The following is a 15,994-nucleotide window of genomic DNA, read 5'->3' as shown; positions in this document are numbered from 1 at the left end:
GGGTTATGATAAAATCAGATCTCAAATCATGACCATTTTAACTTTCATTTTCCATACTTAATTGCTCTATTCTAATTCTCCTTCTCTTTTTTGCTTTATTTTTATATAGAGAGATTTTTATAAGGCACATGCGCTCACTGAAGAGAAAGTGACAGAAAGCAAGAAATCACTCCCTGGGGGGAGGTGGGGATGGCCACTCTACAATCCCTTCTCCTCCATTCTCTTCTCAGAACCTTGGTCATACACATACACTCACGGAGTGTGAGTTTTAAGGCGCAGGATCTGAGACTCAGGTCAACTGCGTGGGAACCCAATGCTATAACCATTACGTAATCTGCTGGTCCCTTGATATTCTTTCAAACTATTTTGTAATAGGCTATAATCCAAAATTGCCTCTTTTAAGGAAATTAATGAAAAAACTCTGAAGAGCACCCTTGACTATAGGTTTTTTGATAACTTTGAGATCATATTTCTTAACTTCCAGGATTTAAACAGAAAGATCAGACCACAGTAACACTACAAATTCAACAGAAAAGAAATTAATTACATGAGACTGAACTGGCTAGACAGAATTTAATGACTTTTGACTAAAAACATTACTGATTTTCTTCTATGCTTTGTTTTCCAGATTTAAGGATTTTTGTTTTCTTTTGAGCTGTTGATAGCTTCAGCAATTGGTTAAAACTATATTTTTTTAAAAACAGAATTGAAACATAATATTTTCTCCCTTCCTGTCCCCTCTGGAATTGGAAAGTATTTGTGAATATTATTATCTTGTGGCAGTATGGTTATTTGCATAAGTTTAATAATATGTTACCTTGCATCAGAAATTGGAAATATTGGTTATTGCCAGGACTTTGACTGGAATGTTATATCTGAATACATGACCAGAAAGTTAAGGAATTAAAGTTGATCTCAAGAAGGTCTTGGGAAGATTGACTGGTACCATGAACATTTCTGTATGGGGGACCAGCAGTGAGCGTAATGGCTATGTCACTGGACTCCCATGTGGTCGACCACAGTTTGAGTTCCGGACCCGGTGGCTTAAAATTCACACTGACGTGTGTGCCCACAATCCTGAGAGGATAGTGGAGGAGAAGGGACTGTGGTGTGACCATCTCTCCTGGAGGGTGATCACTCGACCCCGGGGGTGATTGATCGCTTTCTTTCTCTCTGTCTCTCTCTCTCTGTGTTTGGCGAGCGCATGGACCCTATAGCAAAAACCTCTCAAAAAAAAAAAAATTCTGTCTGGCAGATGAGTAAAAAATGTCACTATATATTGACAGGCCCAAAATACTTCCAAGTACAGGTACGTAAAGGCACAGTCAGATGGTAAATTACTGACCTGGCTCAGTAGTCTTGGGAGGCTCTTTTAAAGAGTCAAATCTGGGGACCAGCAGTTGGTGTAATGGCTATGTCACTGGGCTCCCGTGTAGTCGACCGCAGTTGGAGTCGCGGACCTGGTGGTTTAAACTCATGCATGCACTCCAAGATCCCAAGATCCCTAGAGGAGAATGGAGCAGAAGGGATTGTGGCATGGCCATTCCCCTGGGGAGTGATTTCTCCCTTCCTGTCTTTCTGGCAAGTGCAAGAGTCAAATCTGAAGTCCTCTATGGATTTCTCGCTTTCCATCTTTCTGGCGAGCACATGTCCTATAGCAAAAACCTCTCAAAAAAAAAAAGTCTTATGAGTCAAATCTGAAGACCCTACAAAACATTCCAACTAAAAGTCAACTAAATCAATTAGTATTCTTATGGGGCTTTGTGCAAATAACAATCCATATTACAACTAAACCTACTTTTTTGTAGATAAGTTAGTTTATGCTTCTCTTTGGTTAAAGGAGGAATGGAGAGAGAAAAAATTTTTCTTAACTTATTTTGATTTTGATTCATTAAAGCTAAAACTACTTTTCTTGAAATTAATATATATATATATATATATACATATATAAAAATATATATATAAGCATATAATAGCAAACTACAGACAGTGCAGAGGAAGGGTGAACAATATGAGGGGGAGGAAGAGTCAAAAAAAATTTAATGGACACAAAAATGGAATATTGTCTGCTGATGATAACGTATATGGTAATGTCTTTGAGTGGACCAATATGTGGTGTATTCAAGGTGCCAAAACTCATTTTGCATGCCATAAAGATGTACAGTGAATAAATGAAAAATAAATAAATAAAAATAAAAATACCAAATCTCAAGGAAAAGAGAAAGATATTTGATTACCGAGTAAATATACTCAACAACTACTCCTAGCATTTTTTAAAATTATTTTAATGGAATGATTAGTAACTGCACATGTCAAATTATAAAGGAAAGAATGGATACACTAGATGTAACAGAAAATGCTATCAGTTATCTCCACAAATAATAAAGGAAATGATGAAGCCCAATAACATAGCCCCATATATTTTTTAAAATTATTTATTTTATTTTATTTATTATTATTTTAAAATTTGCTATAGGACATGTACGCTAACTAGAGAGAGGAAGGAAAAATAGGGGAGCAAGCTGCAAGGTCCTGGAATCAAACTCCAGTTGGCCATGTGGGATTCCAGCATCTTAACCACCATACCATGCCACCTGCTGGCCCCAGCCATATATAGTATAATAAACAATATTTCATTTGTTATTTAAAATATTTTAGTGATACAGTCAAGATTACCTTAAATAGTTTAAATGCTTCAGAATTTCTCTGAAAAAAAAGTTTAAGAGGAGGTTTGAAAGTTGTAAAACCTAGACCTTTCCCCAACCCCTATAAGCAAGATAATTTGAGAAAGTTTCTCATAAAAAGTTGACGCATCTCACAAATTTAGCTATTTAGTAACATTATACTATTGCCATTTTCCTTGACCTTCCACCAGATGGAAATCATCAACTCTAGGCAATTTTGCCTTAGAAATCTTGTTTGTTTTTGTGAGAGAGGAAATAATGCATTGTTACATCTTCTCCCACAGTGTCGTTATTATTAAATTAATGATGTAATTTTCCATGAAAAGAGTTTCATGAGCTCATAACAATCTCATAAATAAAACAGAACCAGCTCATCTGGTGAGCTGTGTCTTATACATCAAATAGTACCAGATGCTTTATAGGGAGGTAGCAAAGTACAGGACCACAGTGTTATTTTGACCGGATTATTTATATCACATTCATTCATCTAGTTCATTCTCTAAATAAATATCATTATTTTGTTAGCATTAGCACAATTAAAAAGGCTTCTTGTGATTTAATAATGATCTTTCCAAAAGGAAGTTAAATATTCAAGTCAGGTCCAAATTATGAAAACATACCAGGGCTACCTAGAATTAACAAGATTCTCTTCCTCTTGTTAGACTTGAAAATATGATTCATTATAGAACAACCAATTGTTACTTATGACTTGAGAAAGGTGAGATACTTTACCTTTAGCAAAATACAGATTTTCTTTCCTTTCTTTTTTTCTTTTTTTCTTTTTTTTTTTTTTTGAGATTTTTATTATAGGGCATATGTGCTCACCAGAGAGACAGAGGGAGATGGAGAGAGAGAAAGTGAGAAATCACCTCCCAGGGAGATGGTCACACTGCAATCCCTCCTCCTCCATTCTCTTGTTGGGGTTTTTGGCACAGATGCACATGTACCCGGCATGAGTTTCAAGCTGCTGGGTCTAGGACTCAAACCACAGTCAACCATGTGGGAGTCCAGATTCTTAACTACTATGGATCTTCTGACCCCATAGAATTATTTTCATAATGAAATTAATTAGTTTGTACTAATGCGATACTATGACTCATAATGTAGAAGTTCAGCTGGCAACAAACCAGTGTGAGAAGATACCTATAAATCTAGGATTGTCTGTTTTCACTTGTGTCACATGGAGACAGGAAGACAGGTTCAGTATATGTCACAAGCACATGTACATACCACCACCACCACCACTGCCTCCACCCACACCAGTGCAAAAGCTGTATTGGACTTTTCAGAGTTAAAAACAGAGTGACTGCATAGTCATTAGGAAGACTATTGGTTAGCACTCTTAAGAGTCATGATTGGGATTTATAGTGCTTATCTGTATTTGATCTTAAAACATTGTTAACATTTATGTCAAATTAAAGTGAAATAACTGTGAGCACTGAAGGATCAAATGACCCAAGCTCTGTTATACAAATAAATACACATTTTAACATGAAGTCTTTTTTCAATCATTACCTTATATAATTTTCAGTCAAAATTACTTTACTCTGTCTACATCATAGGCATCTATTATATTCATTCTTATAAATATCCACTTCTGATTCATTTTTTATATATATGAAATTAAAACTTCAAAGCATTCAAATTTTGAAAAATATTCTGACAAGTTTTAACAGTATCAAACTAACATATAAGTAACCAATGTTAGCTAATATTTTAGCTAATATTTAATGCACACTATGTGCTAAGAATTTTGCTTAGACTTTGATGTTAACATAGTATGTAATTTGACTCAGTAGGATTATTATTGTGTCTGCTTTAGTGTGAGTTACCATAGTACAAAATTACTAGGGAAACAAAAAAAAGAACCATTAACAAAAGTCTTCCTAGAACTTAGAAATTCTATACTTTTGTTACAGTTATAAAACTGATGATTTTTTAAAATAGAAAATAATGAATATATATATACGAGAAATCATTCCCTGGGGGGATGGTCACACTCCTCCATTCTCTTCTCGGGATCTTGGACACGCATGCACACGTGCCCGCTGTGAGTTTAAGCCACTGGGTGTGGGCCTCAAACCATGGTCGATTACATGGGAGTCCAGAGGCATAGTCATTATGCTAACTGCTGGTCCCAATAATGGATATTTTTAAAGGAATAGCAGTAACTACTAGTTCAGAAGGTTAGAAATTAGCATAGGGCCTACAGGTGGCATGGTGATTAAGGCACTGGACTGTCACATGGCCAAGTGTGGTTTAAGTCGTGGATCTGGTGGCTTGCTTTCTTTCTTTCCCTCTCTCTCTGTCTTTCTCTGGTCAAATTAAAAAATAATAATAATAATAGTAAATTAAATTAAATAATTCTTTAAAGAACAGAAAATAAATTAATGGACTGGAATAATAAATTCCGAATTTGTGGACAATGTAAAAATCTGAACTGAACTTAGAATAATGTGTAGAATTTATATAATTAAAGAATAGAAGTAGTCCTTCTCAAATGAAGCATCAGGTGTGACAAAGTTCACAGGCCAGCATCCATACTGAATGTAGGAAAAGGAGCTTCCAAAAAGGAGACTAAAGCTTTACAGTGGGTAAGGTTTAAATGCAGCATTAACTAATATACTATGTTCTAAAAGCTGAGTGTTTGGCTTTTTTATTTGATATAACAAGCCATTGATAATAGAGTTAAGTTTAAATACACAGAAGTTTGTCCTGTCTTAATCTATAAATTTTCCCCCTCAAAATTGGGGTTATACTCAACTATTTAAATCCCTTTTATAGGGTTATAAAATAAAAGTATTGAATTACAATTGGTTCAAATATCTGATCACAGGTAGGTTGTTAGAATGTTTTGCTAGAATTACAAGAGAATTGAGAGTGGGGTAGAACTGAGATTGGATACAGACACGTGGTTTGGGAGTGTGTAAAAATGCAGTCAGTGATAGAAGGGATTGAGGATGCAATATAAACCGAGAATGGAAAGTATTGAGAGGGAAACGACTAGAGGAATCATTTCAGAAATGTGTGGGCAATGCAAAATGTGAGTGTTACAGGTGACCCACAGAGGGAAACTGGCAATACTATCTACAGCATTCTTTAAGACCTCAGGCATCAAAATATTGTGCAGAGATGGGGACTCAAAGTTAGATGGTGTTGTGGGCTATAGGAGGAAGAGAATCTATACTCAGGTAAATTGTTTTTACAATGTGTTTATCTTTGGTGCAGTCATAATACAACCCTTTGCGATGCAGAAAAGAGAACTCGGATTTACATCCCAAGGTCTCTCCATGCATGCCAGCACACACGTGCCCAGGATCCTGGCTGGTTCAGGCATGGAAACTCTTTGGGGAGTGCTCTTTTTCATTCTCTCTTTCACTTTCTCTTTCTCCCTCTCTCATGGAAGAAATGAATACTTGTTAAAAGGAAAAAAGCATGCATCTTTAAGAAATACAGGAAAATCCCACACATATAAAATTAATCTAAAGCAGAACTAAACAGACAAATAGAATAGAACAAATTCACAATGGCTAACTACATTTTAACTTCCTTAATTTGATTTTAAAAGCATCCTCCCTTAAGGATGAAGATGAAGTAGGCTGAAATCAATGCTCAGTAAAGCTCGAAGTAAAGAGAAGTATTTATTTGGAAGTAATTATATAGCTTAGAATATCTTCCTGAGACTGTTTTTACATTCTGAATTTATGAAAAATGTATAGGGAAATAATAAATATTATTGAATATTAATTCAACAAATTCATTCTTTGGACATTAGCCAACTTTCCTATAGTTTGTGAAAATTGTGCCCTTCACAATATTTTAATGTCTTCATCTATTTTTAAAATATTATTTGATCCAGATAGTACTGTAAAAAGCAAAGCAAATGTTTCAAATTATAACTGCCACGCTCATGGCATTTTCAAAGACTTTTGCATTTTGAGAATGTCTATATTAATTTGGTCTAGAATAATAGTCAGAGTTACTTTGACCTCCAATCTGTCCCACCAAATTTAAATGTATTGACTGCCAATGGTATTGGGAATATATCATATAATGAGTTTTCATGTAATTTTTCCCAAGGTGTTTTTGATTCATATTATTTTTCATATATAATAAAGTTATTTTTCAAATTATCAGAAATCTTATAATTTGGCATAATTTGAAGGGTTAGTGCTACGTAATAAAATAACTTATTTCTAATTCTTTTTATGAAACTCACCTTTTAAAATTCTAATCTTTCTTATTCTTGATTACCTTCAGTGATCCAAATACTTCAAAAGTTTGTGGAGAAAAGGAATAAGAGTACAATGATATTTTGATGCAAAAACATTCAAAAATCCATATTTTTTCATAGTATTTTTTCATAACTTTTTCAAGACTCCCTATGTATATGTAATAAATTATTTTCAAAATAGATTTATTTTCTAAGTTATGCATAGGATTAGGTGAATATAAACTAATTTAATTAGTCTAATGGGTAACGATAGCAAATTGACTTTCTTCTGAACTCATTGTGTTTCAATGCTACCTACAGTTTATTAAAGTCATGATCACTTGTCAATAGATGGCATTATGTTTAATTGTATATAGGTAGACATTCTCAATATTTTTATACAATTTACATCTTATGAAGAAGTTAAGTCCTAGCCAGCTTTGTGCAGTGGCAGTATCGTAGCCAATGAGGTTTATCTGAGGTGCAATTATTGCTAATTGAAAATGAAGAAGTTAAGTCTTTAGGTAGTAAGTAAGTCATTAGCTTTTATAAAATAAATATATGTGACAACATTATTTATAAATGTGATCATGTTGCTATTTGTCTATTGAAATGTTAATCTTTAGCTTGGTAAACTATTCTTTTTAGACATGACTTTTTGAAGTTTATAACAATTTATATTGGAAAAAAATTGCAGATTTGGTATATACCAATAATATTCATTAATCAATTCATTATCTTTTCAAGATTTGGTATATACCAATAATACTAGTTAATCAATTCACTATCTTTTCAAGAAGAAGATTAAAAAAAAAAACAGTGATAACGAGCAGAAGATGAAATCATCTTATTTTATTCCCGTAGATTTCTCTATCTTCATAGTGTGGCACATTCCATGTATGTGTTAAGTGGTAATTGTGCATTTCTATTTGTGTCTGAAGCTGCAAACTTGAGGTATATGGAAAATACACAGCATACATGATCTTCTAAAAATACTTTAATATTTGTTTAATTTAGTTATTATTTATATAGTTGAAACCTAAACATATGAAAATATGACATAAGAGGTATATAGATCTGTCAGTTTTCTGCAATTAACACACTTTTATGGGCTTACTCCAAATAAAGTAATATGGCCCTTGAGTGATCCATACTTGTCATTTCATCCATCACCAAGCCAATGGTAATACTCATTTACAAAATTAAAGATCAGTTTTATTTTTAAATAGCACATGAATCAAGTCAATAGTTATTTTTTAAAATTATTATTATTCTAATTTATACATTCAATCATTCTACATCACTACACCTTGTAAAATGTATTACCAAACATGAATACCCTTTATACCAGTCCCAGTCCAGCTGAAGATATCATACATGTTATCATCAACAGACAGTCCTCCATTTCTACCTCCACTAAATGTCTTATGGATATATTTTTTTACTCAACAATAAGTTTGTAAAGTGTGTGTATATTATTTCCTGTGGAAGTAGCTCAGTCTTTTTTTTTGTACAGTATTAGTTGTATCAATATGCTGTACCACAATTTGGTTACCAGTTATACTGTTAATACATTTTGGGGTTCCTTTAGTCTTTGTTTATTGAGAACATCAATGTTCTAGGACATATTTTTAGTGTCTTTTAGGAGTAATGAGTAGCAGTGAAATTGCTAGAACATAGGGTCTACATATCTACATATAACTAGCATTAGTAAACAATGTCAATTTTTCTAAAACTTTTCATCCGTTTTATTTTATTTTTTATTTTTAGATTCTTTTCTCATAGGATGCATGCACTTGCTGGAGTGAAAGGGACAGAGAGAGACAGAGGGAAAGTGAGAAATCAGCCCCCAAGGGAGATGGTCAAACCATAGTTTCTTTTCCTCCATTCTCCCTCTGGGACTTAGGGCACTCATACACACATGCCCAGTGTGATTTCCAAGGTGCCAGGTCCAGGATTCAAACTGCTGTAGGCCATGTGGGAGTCCAGTGCTTTAACCACTGTGCCACCTGCTGGCCCTAGTTTGCACTTGTTTTAATTCCTAGCAGCAGTGTTTCCAAATTTTAGTCATTCAACATTCTATTTAGTATTTGGTATTGATCGTCTTTTTTAAAGTTTTATTCTTTAGGGGACAGCAGGTAGTGTGCTAGTTAAGGTGCTGGACTTATGGCAGACTGTGGTTCAAGTCCTGGACCTGGTGGCTTGCTTTCTCACTTTCTCTCTGTCTCTCTCTTCCCCACACCATGTGTCTCTATGATCAAATTGAAAAATGATAATAATAAATAAAATTAAATAAATAATTATTAAATAAATAAGTAAATGTTAGCTTTTATTTTGCATGTGTTATCAGTCTATTGCACCTAACGTTAAAATATCTCATAGATTTTTTTTGTACCTTTAGATATCCTGTTTTGTAAAATTCCTATTCAATCCTCTTATTTATTGTTCTCATCTGTTCTGTTGCTAATCACCAAAAATACTAGAGTCTGTAATTTACAACAGAAGTTTATTTAGCTCATGGTTTGGCATTTCCTAAGTCTCAGTACTACATCTGCTGTGGACCTTCTTGTTGGTGGATAACATGGCAGATTGTCTCACATGTTGACAGGCAAGAACTTAAGCAGAGCACAGAATGTCTGTGTCTATCTAACTCCTTCTCCTTACAGACCCACCAGCACCCTGTCAGGTCCCTACCTTGTGCCTAATCACTTCCCAACTACCTCACCTTTCAGGACCACAACTGGATCAAGTCTCTTTTTAAATCTTCACAATGCAATCAAATTCCAACACATAAATTTGGGAGGGAGGGACATAGTTAAACTCATCTGGTTTTAAATATTGGGTCTTCTGGCCCAATTTTGGTGGTGCAGGAAATAGCATGCTGATTTGTGGTGTTGGAGGATGCTTGGTTGACTATGGGTTTGGATCCTGAGTCAGCTTGCTGGGAACACATATGCCCCAGATCCTGACTAGCTGGATGGTTTAGGGCAGAGGATTGTGGCATGACAAGACTCTGTCAAGAATGCCTTTCTCTTTCTGTCTTTCATCCCTTCCCTTTTTTGTGTGGACAAATGTGCTTAGATGGCCTCAGATGCAATGCAACCAGTTATTTTCTGTGGTGGCTACTATTATAATGTCACCATTATAGCAGAAGACCTGCATGCTATCGGGAGCTCATTTCATGCTCGATTTGTCAAATCAAATAATAACACATCTAGGAAAATAGGGTAATGGTACCTGTTGCAAAAGTTTCAACAGGAGTGTATTTGAGCTCCAAGAAAAATAGTCCTTTTTTTTTTTCCCTTCTTGGAGACACATTCTATAAACATATTTGTTTCTTTCCTAAAGTACCTATTTAGGGCACATCATCTCCATCTGTTGTTCATCAACTCTCCACTCTGCTCTCTTTGGATTTGTTTCAAGGACAATTCCATTATGGATGAGCTCCAAAGGTGCCTGAGGTATTACCAGCCTCTCCACGAGCTTTCATCTCACATTCTCACGTCTCTGATAAAGTCCTTCTTGAATGAGGGACCACAGCTTATTCTAAGGTCATGGGAATAAGAGAATATTTGTCTTCGTATCAGCTACAGATGTTTTGGAGATAGAAAATATAACTGAGGGAGCATCTCATCAGTGCTAAATTTCCTAACAGCTGCTTTCAGAGCCTGGGTTTCTGATGGAAGAGAATCAAACGTTTGCAGTATCTATGTACCATTTTATCCATCCTCTTGGCTGTAATATAAAGGGACCAAGAAGGCCATTGACTGCACGTGGCATTGACCAGAACTTTAGGCCTGAATTACATTGCTTTCTGGGCTCCAGTTTTTAATCTTAAAGAATCATTTAAATTTTTTTTTGTCTTTTTCTAAAGACAGCATCATATAAACTTCACATATTTTCTAGGACCCACTTTACAAATAAAGATTTCTTTTGCCTGATCAAGCTTCATGATTTTCTTAGCTTTTATATCTATAATAATCTCACAGAGGTTTGTTTTTGTTTTTGCTTTTTGGATTTTTTTTTTTTTTGGAGAGATTTTTGCTATAAGATGTGTGTGCTCTCCAGAGAGCCAGAGAGAAACAGAGAGACAGAAAGCAAGAACTCACTTCCTCCCACCATGGAGGAGGTCATGCTACAATTCCTTCTCCTCCATTCTCCTCTTGGAATTTTGGGCATTCACACACATGTACCTGGTGTGAGTTTCAAGTCTTCAAGTCGCCGGGTCCAGAACTTGACCTGTGATTGGCCACGTGGAAGTCCAGCACCTTAACTATCTTGCCATCTGCTGGTTCCAATCTCATACATTTTTTTTTTAATTTCTCTTTGCTGCCAATTTTTGACTGTAGGTTTTATTAAAATATTCAAAGTTCCACTCATGCACTATACTAGTAAATGCCACATTTCTTTACTTAGGATAAGTTGAAATGAGGATTGTCTGTGTCCTCCAACCCAATGTTCCATCAGATGCTTGCTCTTCCTGTTCACAATTCGGATTCACTTGCAATTCAATCCCTTTTGTTCTCTGCTCTTTTTCTCTAGTATTTTAGAAGTAAACAGAGTCCCTATGAGTACATTAATATGTTCTAAACATATGCTTAAGATAGAATAGGTCTCTTGTGGAGTGAGTTTCAGTTCCACTACTAAAAGGGTTTGTTCTAATCACTAAAACTGGGTGAAATTTTTTTTCTTTTGTTAATCCCTTCTCCATTTTTCCCTCCATTTCAGGATTTAGGGCATGCACACAAGCACCCCAGGCATGTTTTCCAAGTTGGATGCTTTTGATTCAGACTGTCACAGAGTTAACTGTACCTGTAGAGAGACTCCTTCCATCACATCTGCCGTACTGATGAGCATATCATACTCATACAGCTGTTTGTACGTCTGAGGAAAACTTCACATGTCCATGTCACAAATGAATTAGGTATTTCTTGTTACCTGGGTAAATGAGGGGCAGGTGAGGACTGCCTTTCTGTCCTCAAGCCAGTCTGGGGTCTCCATCTGCATCTGAGTTTAGACAGCCTGACTATTTTGCATAAAGTAGTGAAACAGTAGTGGATGTCTTAGCGTTCCCCTGTTTATTTTCTGTGTTACTGTGTACATTAAATGTATCTTCTTCAGGCATATCGTGGCTATTTTGGCCCTCTGTGCTTCTATATAGATTTTATAATCAACATTTCACCCTCTTGCCTGACAGGTCACTGACTATTATTCCAAGAAATAAGATAGTCATCTAGGATAGTTTTTCCATTGTCTACATGAGTCGAAAGAAAGATTTTCCTAATATTGGCAGTGGTTTTCTCAAGTTGAACCATCTTATTCAAACTATTGATCTCCATGGTCTCTTTACTTCCCATGACTATTTCATGCCCCCAGCCAGCACAGCTCTAACTCTCAGTACACAGCACGTCATGCTCAAAAGAGGCATGGAGCCCTCCAGGATGTTTTTTATAGAAAATATACCTCCATTTAAAATTAACGACTTGTGCACAAGCAGGTGGCATGGAAGTTAAGAGACTGCATGCCACATGACTGACTGCATGTTGTAAATCCCAGATTCACCAGCTTAAATATTATATGGGGTATGTGTGCATGTGTGCCAAAATTCTGAGAGAATGAAGGAGAAGGGATTCTGAGATGGCATTACCCCATGGTGTGTGTGACGTGATTTCTCACTTTCCCCTCTCTCTGGTGAGAGATAGTGTGTGCCCAATAGCAAAACAAACAAACAAAAAAAAATTCAACTACTTGTTTAGGGACTCTGTAATTGACAGACATTTTTGCCAACCTGTTTCTTCAAACTCTTTTGCCATTGAACTGAGCTAGAACTGCTGAGCCAAGTATCTGACAAAGAAAAAGAAGGGAGAAAATGAACTTGGATCTGTATTCAAATCCGTCTCTCTTCTTTGATGTTTAAAAAACTAGTCATGAGTGGACCATTCAGTGATGCAGTTGTAGAATGAGAAATTTCACAGGGCAGACCCACATAGGAACATTCCAGATTGGTACCTGGAAACCTCTCTGGGTAGGCTGGGCACAGACATACCCATGATCAGGCTGAGGTGGGGAATAAAATACAGCTTCAATATCCTGCTGAGGCACTAGTAGGTGGTATAATGGTTATGTCACTAGACTGCCATATAGTTGACCATGGTTCAAGTCCCAGACCTAGTGGCAAATGTGTGTGCATACCCAAAATCCCAAGAAGAGAATGGAGGAGAAGGGATTGTGATGTGGCCTTCCCGCCAGGGAGGGTGATTTCTCACTTTCTGTCTCTCTCTTTCTCTCCGGCAAGCTCACGTGCCCTGTAGCAAAAATCTCTCTCAGAAAAAATAAATAAATAAGAAAGATCCTGTCAGGGGTCTGACTCTGTGCTCTTCTCTTACTGACTGTCTGGTAGTAAGAGAAATAAATGAACTTTTTTTAAGTTCATTGAAAATGTATTAAAATACAAGTTTATTTTGGTGAAAACAAATTTTGAAAGCCATGCATAGTTTCTCATAATATTTATTATCTGTAAACTTTTTGAAATATCCTTCATATATGTACTCACACATGCACATATATAAAAGTGCATAGTTAAATATATATACACAGTCTATGCAGATATCAACATATACATATTTATGCATATGTGCAACTTATGTGTTTGTGTACAGACACACACCCCTATTTTCTCATATGTATATATTTGACTAATTTGGACCAATTTATTGACAAAGCTGTCTCTCCTAAGTACATTACAACTACAGCAGCACTTTTGTAAAGTAACTACAGATAGGATTTTTTTTTTTTTTTGGAGAGGTTTTCGCTATAGGACGCGTGTGCTTGCCAGACAGACAGAGAGAGACAGAGAGAAAGAAAGCGAGACATCACCCCCCCAGGGGGGATGGTCATGCCGCAGTCCTTTCTCCTCCATTCTCCTCTTGGGATTTTGGGCATGCACGCACACACGCCCAGCGTGAGTTTTAAGCCACTGGGTCCGAGACGTGAACCGCGGTCAACTCTGTGGGAGTCCAGCGACATAGCCATTACGCTAACTGCTGGTTCCCCAGAAAGGATTCTTCAAAATGCTCATGGAAAATGTGAACTATGAAAACACTGGGCATGAATTTCAAAATTTTGCACCCAAATAAATTCATACTTAATTACATTTTCCCATGAGCTTCTTGAAATCCTCCTTATTGTAAGTCCTTCAATATGTAGATTTACTGAGTCCTTGGTTTATTTAGCTATTCTTTAGCCAGTATCAGACTATCTTACTCATGGTGGTTTATAATAACTTGTGATTTCGTTGGAAGACAATTCTCCATGTATCTTTCACATTGCTGCATGTTTTGCAAGGAACAAAAATGAGCTACTATTGCTCTGGTTTAGTTTCTCAAGAGTATCTGTTAAGCAAGTAGTCTTAAAAGAGATCATTTCTTCCTCCAGAGCAAGCAAAATTTGATTTATACTCTTAGGAAGTTGAGATAGGGTCTATCTCCAGACCAAAGGACAGAAATGTTCACTGTCTGTTATAAAATATCCAGGGTCTGGGGCCAGTAGGTAGTGTGGTAGTTAAAGTTACTCAACTCCCACATGGCCAACCATGGTTCAAGTCCCAGACCTGGTGGCTTGCTTTCTCATTATCCCTCTCTCTCTTTCTAGTCAAACTGGAAAATAATAATAATAATAAAGTTAAATAAAATAATTCTAAAAAAAAAAAAGAGAGATCCAGGGTCTGTAAACTTGGGCTACATCTCCATACAACCTACAGCATGAATTGATGCCACCTTGTCTTTTCTGAATCAAATTGAGCCTTTGGAAACTGACATAAATACATCAATGCTCTGGGAACTTCTACTGTATTTCTATCACTATGAATAACAAAGTCTTTTCCCAGGAGTTTTTCTGCTGAAGCTTTGCCTAAGTTTCCCAAAACATTCTCATAATAAGCAGAAGTTTTCATTTTTGGCCTTCCAGAAAGTTAACAAATAAGACGCCTTGAGCATCCCATAATACTGTTGGAATGACCTTTGTTCTTGTCCTCTTTTTCTTTGATTAGGCCACTGCCACCTCCTGTGATCATTGTTTGATTTCAGAATCATACTGGTAAAGCCATGAATCATCACCAACAATTTTTGAAAAAAAAAATCTTTAGTATCTCTTTTTTTTTTTTTTTTTGAGAGGATTTTGCTATAGAGTGTGTGCACTAGCCAGAAAGACAGAGAAAGACAGAGAGATAGAAAGCGAAAAATCACCCCCAGGGGAGATGGCCACACTGCAATCTCTTCTCCTCCATTCTCCTCTTAGGATCTTGGGCATGCATGCACATGCGCCCGGTGTGAGTTTAAGTCACCGGGTCCGGGACTCGAACCACAGTGGACTACATGGGAGTTCAGCAACATAGCCATTATGCTAACTGCTGGTCCCAGTATCTTGATCCCACATGTTTAAAATTTTTATTGAAAGCTCTGCTTTTATATGCAGCTGCTTTGGGCATAATAGTTTTGACACTGTCAAACATTTTGCTCTTAATTTGTAGATAGAATTGCATAAGGTGGACCAGTTGAAATGTCTGTGGTATTGGCTATTGTTTCTAATCTTAATTTTCAATCTTCATTAATTAGAACATGAACAAGATTACTTTTTTCCTTGGAAATTGATGTAGATGGTCTGTCATTGTGAGAAGCCACTAACAGGGTGTGCTGCTCACAAGACTTTTTCTTCTAGTTCTCCATTCTCTCATGATCCTATGCATACACATACCCAGTGTGTTTTTTAAGTCAATCATCCAGGACTCAAATCTGATTGGCCATGTGAGATCCAGCATTCAGCTTCCTCTGCATAGCACCCAACTGCTGCACTATGGGGCTGGCCTATTAAAACGAGTTATCCACTTGTAAACTGCTGATTTCTTTGAGGCATTAACCCCACCAGCTTTTCATAAAACATCAATGGCTTCACCTTCATCCACCCAAGCTTCACCATAAATTTGGGTATGTTTTTGCTTTCATTTTAGTAGAATTCATATTGCTCTGATAGGAGCTATTTTAAAATTGATGTCTTATGGGACCAGCAGGTAACATGGTGGTTAAGGCATTGAACACTCCCA

The 15,994-nt window shown here is 36.2% G+C and overlaps 1 non-coding gene across 1 annotated transcript; it reads left to right on the top strand.

The window, feature by feature from the left end:
• Positions 1 to 7,333: 7,333 nt before the first annotated feature.
• Positions 7,334 to 7,470, top strand: LOC114010030 (U4 spliceosomal RNA). Its single transcript, XR_003551428.1, has one exon. It is a non-coding gene; the product is annotated as a U4 spliceosomal RNA (small nuclear RNA).
• The last annotated feature ends 8,524 nt before the right edge of the window (positions 7,471 to 15,994 follow it).

The sequence above is a fragment of the Tupaia chinensis genome, unplaced genomic scaffold (assembly GCF_000334495.1).
Source record: "Tupaia chinensis unplaced genomic scaffold, TupChi_1.0 Scaffold000687_1, whole genome shotgun sequence".
NCBI classification, from domain to species: Eukaryota; Metazoa; Chordata; class Mammalia; order Scandentia; family Tupaiidae; genus Tupaia; species Tupaia belangeri.
This window is presented reverse-complemented; position numbering and strand designations above follow the sequence as displayed.